The sequence below is a fragment of the Hypomesus transpacificus genome, chromosome 14 (genome assembly GCF_021917145.1).
Source record: "Hypomesus transpacificus isolate Combined female chromosome 14, fHypTra1, whole genome shotgun sequence".
In the NCBI taxonomy this organism is placed as follows: domain Eukaryota; kingdom Metazoa; phylum Chordata; class Actinopteri; order Osmeriformes; family Osmeridae; genus Hypomesus; species Hypomesus transpacificus.
Genome location: NC_061073.1, coordinates 6,969,672 through 6,981,526, shown reverse-complemented (window position 1 = coordinate 6,981,526; position 11,855 = coordinate 6,969,672).

Genomic DNA, 11,855 nt, shown 5'->3' with positions numbered 1-11,855 from the left:
TTTGCATTCTTCCTTTTTGATGCTTTCCCAGGCTTTCACTGCAGCCTCTTTCAGTTGTTGTTTGTTTTGTGGGGTTCCTCCCTTCAGTCTCCTCTTAAGCAGGTAAAATGCATGCTCTATAGGGTTTAAGTCTGGAGATTGACTTGGCCAGTCTAATACCTTCCATTTCTTGCCCCTGATGAACTCCTTTGTTGTTTTGGCAGTGTGTTTTGGGTCGTTATCTTGCTGCATGATGAAGGCTCTGCCAATCAGTTTGGTTGCATCTTTCCTTAAATTGGCAGACAAAATGTTTCTGTAGACTTCCGAGTTCATTTTGCTGCTGCCATCATGTGTTACATCCTCAATGAAGATTAATGAGCCCGTCCCAGAAGAAGCCATGCAAGCCCAAGCCATGACATTACCTCCACCGTGTTTCACAGATGAGCTTGTGTGTTTGGGATCATGAGCAGTTCCTTTCTTTCTCCAAACTTTAGCCTTTCCATCACTTTGGTAAAAGTTAATCTTTGTCTCATCAGTCCATAAAACTTTGTCCCAGAATTTTTGAGGTTCATCTCTGTACTTTTTGGCAAATTCCAGCCTGGCCTTCCTATTCTTCTTGCTAATGAGTGGTTTGCATCTTCTGGTGTAGCCCTTGTACTTTTGTTCATGAAGTCTTCTGCGAACAGTAGATAGTGATACCTTCACTCCTGCCATCTGGAGGTTGTTGCTGATCTCACTAACAGTTGTTTTAGGGTCTTTCTTTACAGCTCTCACAATGTTTCTGTCATCAACTGCTGATGTTTTCCTTGGTCTACCTGTTCGACGTCTGTTACTTAGTACACCAGTAGTTTTCTTCTTCTTCAGGACATTCCAAATGGTTGTACTGGCTATGGCCAATGTTTCTGCAATGGCTCTGATTGATTTTCCATCTTCTCTAAGACTCACAATTGCTTGTTTTTCACCCAAAGACAGCGCTCTGGTTTTCATGTTGTTTTCACCTCTGAATACAGTCTGCATAGACAAAACCTATCTTACCCAATCTGAACCTGAGTGTAGACATTCAGTGGTATTTATTGATTGAATAATGTATGTAATAGGACACACCTGGGCAACAAAACACACCTGTCAGTCACATGTTCCAATACTTTTGCTCACGTGACAAATGGGTGGGTTCGAACAAAAAGGTGATATTTTCTAATTTGTGCATCAGATCCTGATGTAAATACCTGGAAATAAAAGCTGAAACGTTGATCTCTGGTTTCACATTCATCGTTTGATGTCAAGCCCAAATGTTTTCAGTCTACAGCAAAAATAAAGGAATTGGCCTCACTGTTCCAATACTTTTGGAGGGCACTGTATATACTATTAATATAATATTACTATTATTTTAAATAATAAAAGCACTAAGCTTGTCACAAATTGCCTGATATGTGGAAGTGCTAAAACAACAATTGGTGTTGGAAATGGTACAACACTTAAATAAGAAACATCACATCTGACTTTACACTGTTTTTAAATAACCTTGTATTTTTCTTTCAAGTTGTTCCATTTTTTCTTTGCTTGTTTTTCTGTCATTTGGAACTCTGCCTGATTCACAAAGGCTCTGAGGAAAACAAAGTGGAAGTCACATCAACAGTTCAATTCACATGGAACTTATGAATGGAAACTGAAATGTTAAACTCTTCCCTCTCTAAGAGCAATTCAGGGAAACTGATCAATATTAAACAAGTTTATCTATAATCAACTATTTTCGTTATTTGTAAACTGAGCAAAAACTAGTGAAAGAGAAACTAAAATGCTATTTGTAGCAGGTGCCTGTTTCCCACCTGCTACCGAAATGTACATCATACCTCAACTACAATGGCTAGGATGACTTTTTTGTATTTAAGTGAACCTGTTATATTTTCTAAAGTTATAATCTTTATAATCTCTACTCACTCCCATCTACATTTGGAAGAGTTCCTCTTCCCTGTGAAGAGAGACTCATTCGCCCCCCTCCACTCGATGAGGGCTGTAATCTCATCAGCAGTCCCTGAATAAAATATTAACGTGAAGATAAGAATTTGATCGATATTACATTTGAAAAGGGAGACTAAACTACAAAAACTAGAAAACAAAGCTAAAACATTGTCCGTCTACCTGTAATTTTACGTCTTCTGTAGCCCTTGCTAACTTACAGTACCTATAGTAATGTTAACTAGTGTCTGCACTGCACTGAGATGCTAGCTAGGTTATCGAAAAGTCGGAGCAGATTTACAAATTAGCCGTTTCATCAATAAAATAAGAACATTTTCAGTGACTAAATAACCTATTTCTCGTCACATTTGAATGCAGATGCTGATTTACACGTACCGTTTAGCTGAAATATGAAAAGTAAAAACTTACAGATGTGAGGTTTGTCCGCCTCGCTTGACATCTTGCAATGACTTCTGGGAAATCAAAAGCGTTCTCGCTGGTCAAGTCACCATCCAATGCATCCTCGATAAAAGGGGCGGATCAGGAACATTTCCGGGTATTTTTGGCGTTCTTGGTGACTTGTGTTCTTTGGATTGGAACCGTACTTGGGCAATAAAAGATTACGTCAAACTGGTTCGCAAGAACACAAGAACGGAAAAAAACGTGGATTGATAAACAGCCTATGTCTCTCGGCTGGCCTGGGAACGCCACGGGGTCCCCCAGGAAGAGCTGGTGGAAGTGGCTGGGGGGAGGGAAGTCTGGGCCTCCCTGCTTAGGTCGCTGCCCCCGCGACCCGATCCCCGGACAAGCGGCAGATGACGGACGGACGAAAGCATTTCTGGAAATGCATTTTCATTTAGATTTTGGTTGCAATTTGCTTCCATATACCTATGGCTAGCAAAATCCTAACGTAAACAACGTGAATCTGATAGCAGATAAACAGGCTAAATAGCCAACATTTCAGACCTATACATAATAGCATGCCCCATTCAATTTCTGCAAATACATTAATATATTTAAAACTATTTCTGTAAAGCAACTCACCTTTGAAGTAGCTAATTTCCAGGTAAAATCCAATGCGTGAAAGACGGTGGAACCCCTGCAAAATCTCTTCTGAAACCCCAGTTTCAGCAATGCGTTGAAATGGATATGCGCAAAGTTGTTGCTCAGGGGCAGACTGAGGGGCAGGTTTGCTAAGCAAGAATTGTAATATTCCGTGATGACTTGTCTTTGGAAATTAAACTCTTGAGAGTCGCTTACCTTTTAGTCACATTTAACAATTTTGTATTACAAAATTATTGGAGCACAAATTTGCATTGTGTGTCATACAGCTTTAGTGTGCTATACAAAGAATGTTTGCTTAATCATGTTACACATCACACATTGATTGCTTTTGCAATCATGTTTAAAGAATGAAAGACTATATTATATCAGCTTCAATAAATATAATACTTCACTATGTTTCTGCATATGAGAGAATTGATGACCAATGACATGCTGGGGCTGAGCTGCACATGAATTACATGCATTGTCTACATTTATACATGCTGGGATGCAACATTTAATATTGTGTGTGATTGAAATTCATGTATACTATGGCTACATTACAAAAGTTTCAGAACAGAGAGCAGTCCAGTGTGATCTCTCCATCTCTGGATAAACCACTTATAACTAATAACCAGCCGACCAAGGTACGACGTTGCGGCAACGTCGTCCAAGGGTCTAAAAATAGCATTACCAGCCGACCAACGTATGACGTTGCGGCAACGTTGTCCATAGGACTAAAAATAACGTAACCAGCCAACCAAGGTACGACGTCGTGGCAACTTTGTCCATGGGACCAACTGGCAACATTCCCTTTATAACATTGCTACGACATTGCCACAACGTTGCCAGAAGGCAGTGGTGGACGAAGTACACTAACTACGTACTTAGATGAAAGTATAGATACCTTATGTAAAATATTACTCAAGTAAAAGTGGAAGTATGCACTTTGAATTTCCACTTAAGTAGAAGTACAAAAGTATTTGCCTTCGAATATACTTAAGTATTAAAAGTAAAAGTACCTTGATGAATTATGGTTCTAATGGCCTTTTATCATTTTCACATCAAAGCTCCTGCTCAATCAACTGATGTAAGGTGAAAATACTAATGCCACTCTTTAAATAGTATCTTACATTTGTCTATTTAAAAGAGTATAAGCACAAAACATTGAAAGCTAACTATTGCCATTAGGTAAGACCAAGTGGTTATGAAATAACAGCACTAGAGAACAATTATTTCATTTTACATTTATTTGCAACTGGGATAGTAGTGATATTCCCTACACAACAGGTACAAAAACAGACGAAAGTCATAACAAAACACTTGACCTCAGATCAGACGTGAAAAAAAAAAATCATTATAGGATACATTTTTTGCATAAATTACGAAGTGATACTCTGGTACAAACATAGAAAGTCAAAAGAAAATACTCGGCCAGACATCACAAGTGGGGAAAAAATTAACATTACAGGAACTAGTGCTTGCATAAATTCCATAATAAGAGAAACCATTATGTTATACCAATTTGTGCTTAAGATTATAGAGTAGGATACTTTGGTACAAGCAGAGAGGTGACTCACAACAAACCAGTTAACCTGACCTACCCTGAATCAGAAGTGGCATGCTAAAACAGCAAGCCTAAAATGGCAGAGCTGTTAATTTTTTGCCAAAGCTGAAATATTTCTTATTTCGCTTCAGGAGGAGCTGGTTCTCCAAATGTTTTGCATCCAGCCTTGCCCGCCGTGGACTGAAAATCAGCCCAGCTGTGCTAAATAGGCGCTCGCAAGCGGCTGAAGCTGGTAAAGTGGTGTTGAGTTTGAGAGACACTACAGGGTACGACTTCAATATTTCCTTGTGGTCTACCTTTGAGGCAAGGTAGCCCTCTAATTGTTTAATATTTTCCTGACAATCAGGGCCCGTATCTCTAAATAATTTTTGTGCAAAAAGTGGCTCCTAGCGGCCAAATTTTAAGAAAATTCTCAGAGGCATGACGTTTTCTTAGAATTTCATCTAAAAGTGACACGACAATCCCAGTTAATATAAAAGCTATTCCTCAAGAGTCCTAGCGCTTAAAAGGGCTCCTAAGGCGAGATCTGCTAAGAGCAGGGAAGAGGACTTTTAGTGGCTTAGGAGTTACCCTAAGCAGCTGCACAAAATGGCCAACAGAGGAGGCAGGAGAGATGTCCTGCAAACACTGGATGACAGGGAATTATTGAGACGCTACAGATTGGATCGTGCAGGAATCATGTTTGTGGTGGATCTCCTTAGAGATGCAATTACTTCACCAACTCGACGCCACAACGCTATTACACCGGAGAAAAAAGTAATCACAACCCTGAGGTATTTGGCAACAGGGAAAATGCAACAATGCAGCAGTGATGACTTGGGTCTGTCCCAATCCTCCGTCAGCAGAGTCATCACCCAAACACTGACAGCTTTGTCACAACCTAATATTGTGACACAATTTGTTTCATTCCCGCTGGATGCCCGCACTTTACACACACATAAAAGGGCATTTATGGACATTGCAGGATTCCCTGGCGTTGTGGGTGTAATTGATGGAACACGTGAGAATAATTGCGCCATCAGAGGACGAGGCTGTCTTTGTTAACAGGAAGAATTTCCACAGCATCAATGTGCAAATAGTGTTCAATGCGGCCTGTAAGATCTTGGACATTGTGGCTAAATGGCCAGGCTCCACACATGATGCGAGAATGCTCTCCGAGAGTGGCATCAGACAGCTTTTTGAGAGACGCTATGTGCCAGCTAATTGCCACTTGTTAGGGGACAGTGGCTACCCATGCAAACCATGGCTCCTTACACCTTACCTCCAGCCACGCCAAGGGCCCCAACTAAACCATAACAGGTAAGCCAAACAATACAAAAATGATGGAAATGAAATGCAAGCAATATGTTAGAGCATCCAAGTAGTGCAATATTTCCATCAAATAATTAAAGGTCTGTGTTCTATTGTAGGGCCCACAAGACAACAAGAGCGGTGGTGGAGCGTGGCATAGGCCAGCTTAAGAGGCGCTTTCATGTTCTCCACGGAGAAGTGCGGCTGAGGCCTGAAAGAGTCAGCAAAGTCATCATAGCCTGTGCAATATTACACAATATTTGCAAGGTTAGACAGATTGCAGAACCTCTGGAGGATGGCGATGAGGATGAGGATGGAGACAAAGATGAGGATGGTGGTGAAGAAGATATTCACATTCCACAGGGGAACCTAGCCCAGAGTGGACTGCCTTACAGGGCAAACTTCACAAATTTACATTTCAGGCAAGCTGTAGCCCCATGTCATTTGAGAACTTGTGATGGTATTAAGAACTACCACAGTTTTACTGCACATCACCTGCAATTGTTAAATGCAAGACACAGAACACAATCTCTAAATGGTTAATTTTTTAGGTGTTCAATTTTAAGGCGGTATTACTCCTCCTGAAGGGAAAGGACTTTTTGTTGTTGTTCAAACACATCAATTGTGAGTTGCAATCTTCTCTCCTGCAGGGATGCTGACGGAGCAGGTGCTGCGGATGGGAATGGTGTTTGATCCGCCGGGCTATCCTGAGTAGCAGCTGCAGATGGTTCAGGCGGCAATCTTGTCGGCAAACTTGATGGGCCCGGTTCTTGTGATGGCTCCATGCTACAGAAATACATAGGCCTAGTTTAATTATTGTTTTGATTAAATTAATTTAATACAATGAGCACATGAAATGGCTTCTGCAATGAATAAACACTGTTGATATGAATAACCCTGTGTCCTACCTTTGCTGCATTTCAAGGGCCTGCATCATTGACGTTTCAATGCCTGTTGGAAGCCCGGTGACACTGACCTCAGAGTGTCCCAGGACTTGAAAGACTGTGTCAGCCACCTGGGACAGCCGCTTTGCAGGTGGTCCACCCCCTAGAAAGAAACAGTCAATGAACACAGTACTTAGGCATGTAAATTAACTTTGCCAGCAGGAGCAAGTTGCCAGATTATGTGGTAGGCCATAGTATTTTGCTCACCTGTGAGTGAGGATTCCCGCTTGTGTGCTGCAATCTCATCTTTTGCCTTGGACTGCAGCACATACCACCTTTTCTCACAATCGTCGCCTGTCCGCACCACCAGTGGAAAAGAGGCATTGATTGTTTGGGATATTGTGTCCCAGGCGCGCCTCTTGCGTTGGCTAGTGACAGTTGGGCCAAATTTTCCTCGTAACATACCTTTATGTTCGTTCACCAACTGGGCCAGCAACAAACCTTGCTCCTCAGTCCAGTTCGGCTTGCGATTCCTTTTTTTCTCCATTTACTATGTTTGTAGGATTTTGTTAACAAGCCTTCATAAATAGACCAGCCAGCAATCACAGACATTGTTAAAAGCTGAGCTGTGTTACCCTCGTTAAGACCACACTGAGTTGTGACGTTGCAATTTCTACTTCATTAAGGACAGCCCCTTGAGATAGGCCATCTTGTTTTCAATGGGGTCCATATGGAAGTGAAAGTACAAAATAAGCCAGCTAGGATATTAATATGAGCAAATAAGACACAAATCATTATTTGAACAGGGTGTAATGAGCTTAAGTTTTCACATATTTTAGATTCTAATGTTATGCTATAACCCCTACAGCTTACTATTCATTTTCCAGATATTTTCTTGAATGTGAAATATTATTTACAATTATAGTCTGCATAAGATTAGAGTGTATAATTATGTTTATTGATTTGAGGGTACATCCTTTGCTCATTATCACCAAAAGTTTAGTTTATTACATCGTCTATAAGCTCTGCAGCAGTAGAAGATCTCCCACATTTGTTCCATAGTGCATAGCATTTTGAGAAAGCTGATCTAGACAACCTTTTGAACTCATCATTTGAGGTTGCTTTGGCCGCATCCACTGTGGAGACAAGATTTAATAAGTGGCATGCGCATCGATGATGCTTAGGGAGTTGGAATTGCAAACCATCATCTTCATTTAAGATAGATGTGATGTCGACAAAATCCACTTCAACCCCATCCAACTCCTGGTCCTCATCACCATCATCTTCAGACTCATCTGAAGGAAAGTTGTTGTTCTCATCTTGTTCTCCGTACATTCGGAATGCCTTTAAGAAATTTGACCCGTTGTCTGTGGTAGTTCGGATAATTTTGTTCTGTATGCCAAATTCAGAGTGTATCTCATTTAACGAACTACCCAAGACGTCAAAAGTGTGTGCGCCTTTTAGCTGCTTGCATGCTAGCGCCACTGAACACCTCTCTAGGCTATTGGGATCAACCCAGTGGGCAGTAACTCCAAGAAAACCCCTTCGCCTTGCAGTCCAACAATCTGTTGTCGTGGCAATGACATTGGCTGGACATAGCTTCTTTGATGTTCCTCTTCATCTCAATTGCAGCCTCATCTATCTTACATCGCAAGGTGGTCCTCGACATCAGAGACGCTTTGGGGTGAAGCTCTTGTAATAGATCTTGGAATGATGGCTGCTCCACCACAGTAAAGGGCTGGGGACTCTGGATTGCAAAATTCAAAACGGCCTGATCAACATTTCTTTGTGAAACTATTTGTGTTTCACCTAACTTTGTCTGTCTGATAGTTGAAGGAGAGTCTTGGGTTTTCGCTTTCCTTTTGCGTGGGGCTTTCAAAATGTCATATCGATCCAGGTGACTTGCATGCTTTCTCTGGAAGAAAAAAAAATCCAACCATTAACAACATAGGCTAGGCTACTAATACTCTCATTAATAAATAAAAGGTCTTTAGAAGATGAACTTTAGTAAGTAGGTGATTTCTTTCAGTAGCAAATTCCAACAGCCAACTTCTTAGGCACCATGCATTTATTTAACAAGTCAAAATGCATTCAACTTGACTTGTGTGAACATCAGTGGTATAGCCTCTAGTGGCTATAACACTAGCTTGCTTAGCTAAGTGGGTGCGCAAACATCCCGCCTAGAATCACAAACTCTCAAAAGTGTGCCCCCCTACCAATTTCAGCATTTACCATTTCAGTATGCAGGTACATATTCTATTAGCTTCAGTGAAACGGTACTAAATAGCATTCCCATTTATTGTACTGAATCGGATATTCCATTTCCTTTGAGTAGTGTGATACAAGCTATACTAGCGTATAGTTAGCTGCTAGTTAACTAGTTTAGCTGAACACCCAATGCAGACAATGTAGGTTAATTTTAAAATAATTAGGTCATTTGATAGTAATCAAATCTACCAGAATAAAAATCACTTACCTCAACGAATTTCTTCAAATTGGAGGGCGAATTTTTGAAAGAGGATATTATGTTGTTCTTAGGCAGGCAGAGGAGACACTTGAAATAAAACAAGTCTTTCTTTCTTTCTTTCTTTCTTCTAATTTAAAAAGTTCGCCCAAATAAGGCCAAGGGTGTTCAGGCAAGTCAGCCGTTTCTTCCATCATTTGTGTAGCGTTATGCTCTGTCATGAGCTTAAAACATCCATAAAATGCTAAAGCTGCGTTGTAACGAATTCAACTCGGCATCCGCTCAACGAAACTAAACCTAAAGGACTTCAGAGAAAAGCGCGCGCTGAGCCGTGATTGGTGTGACTGTGCACTTGCTTTGACCTCTCATTATTTGATTCGAAAAGCAACGACACGAAACCTAAAGGACTTCGTAGGAAAGCGTGCGCTGAGCCGTGATTGGTGTGATTGTACACTCACTTTGACCTCTCATTATTTGATTCGAAAAGGAACGAGAGTTTTTACTAAAATGTCTTAGTAAAAACTCTGTAATGGAGTAAAAAGTACAATTTTTCAGTTTAAAATGTAGTGGAGTCTGTAGTGGAAGTATAAAGTCTTACCAAATATAAATACTTGAGTAAAGTGCAGATACATTTATATTGTACTTAAGTACAGGAACGAATTACATCTACTTCGTTACTGTCCACCACTGCCAGAAGGTAACGTCGCGGGTTACCAACTGAGCACTTACTGGCAACGTTGCTGCAATGTCATGTGTTAGCTGGGATTGAGGTTAGTGTTTAAATATGTAACCAGAATGATTGAGAAGACAAAGAGGGCCTCCTACATACATTTGTAAACGTAGCGTTATTAGACCCATGGCCAACCCGCAGATTGCGCACGCTGTGATACTTCAGTTTACGTGGTATTTACGAAACCTGCAGTTCATCGGGTCATCAGTGCCTTTCTCCGCCCACTATACCGTAAATTGCGAGCATTTAAATGCGCAATTGAATGGGCTTCCTTCTCTCTTTCTATTATAGATCAGCCACCAAAGTCAAAACAGCGAAAACAAAGATTTTGTGATAACGAAATTGATGTGCTTGTTCATTTTAGACATTTAAATTGTAGACATTTAGCAGACTCCAGAGCAACTTACAGTAAGTAAAGGGACATTCCCCCTAGGCAAGTAGGGTGAAGTGCCTTGCCCAGGGACACAACGTCATTTGGCACCGGGGAACCAAACCAGCAACTTTCTGATTGGTAGCCCAATTCCCTAACCGCTCAGCCATCTGTTCATGAGGTAACAGCGAATTTAAATATTATACAAGGCCGGAATTCCACACAGACACAAACAAATGCATATGGACCGAAATTACAAATTCCAGTAACTGTAATATTGCATGGCTGCTTAATCTGTAACGTGTATTGATTTTGTGTTCACTAAACTAAAAAAATGTGATCCTTGTGGCAAAAATCCTTTCAGAACAGGAGGCATATAAGAGGGAACCCGCGTGCATCCAGGTTTACACCTGCTTTTAAGAAGCGCAGAATTTTCACTGCAAAATAGAGGTACACTTTCACAGGCATTTTGTACATACTGTGGAATACATAATTAGGCGCACTTTACGCATCCCCTCCCATTTATTTATGGGAAACTCCCACTTTCCCCTTGACCCTCTGTGAATGCATATGCATGAAACGATAAAGCGCAATTTGCCATTTTAGGTTCCCGCGACAGGCAGTCTGCGCTTTTACCTCAGTGCGGCATTTTTGGACATCCCTCGCCATGCTTTTAAGCGCAAATGGCTAAACAAATACGCCTGAAATGGGTGCAAAAGCGTTAGTACATGAGGCCCAGAAAGTCCCAGTAGGGGTCATAGCATGTCAGGAGTTTACACAAGACTGTGGGTCTGTTCACCTGGAATGTCAGTCCCTGGTGGAATGCTGCAGGTGTCTTGGATGTGTGTCGGGTCCTCACAGGTAGATTCTTGCATATGAGTTTCTTCTGAGCTAGAGAACCAGCCTGAGTTGTTAGTGTATAGTAGCAAATCACTGTAGACACATCACATTACACATTCCACAAGAATAACAGGAGACTAGACTCTTAACTATCATCTTGTTTACGTACCATGTAAAAAGGTCCCCTCCTAGGAACTGAATGCATCTAGGAGGATACTTTTTTTTTTGCCACACCCCCAACGGCACCCCCCGCCCCCCATTAAGGTGAAGTTAATTGTGTTCACATACAAAAATAAAATCAAATATAGTGCCAGATCACAAAATAAGTCATTTAAGGTTACCTTTCCTACAAAACAAGTCTATAGCTTGCTCTTTTATGTAACTAACTAAATGGCCTTATGTTGTGTTTTTTAAACGCTCCCAGGGTGGTGAAGATGGCAACACACAACAATGCCTCTTCGCTCAATTGGATATACCTACCACCAATCAGAGCAACGTAGTATGTTGTTTGTTGAAAACGAATTCAACCCAAGCGCTCTTTGATGACGTGGTTGATTACGTTACTGTTGATCATCTGTCCATCATCGTATAAAGCCCGCCCTGACAATTTGATTGGTCCGAACAGCTCCTGTTCGGACATACTTTTTCCCCAACCGAGCTAACCCAGACCCAAATTATTTTGTGGGTGGGGATAAGTTTTGATAAGATTTGCAGAAACGCTGTATTTCAAG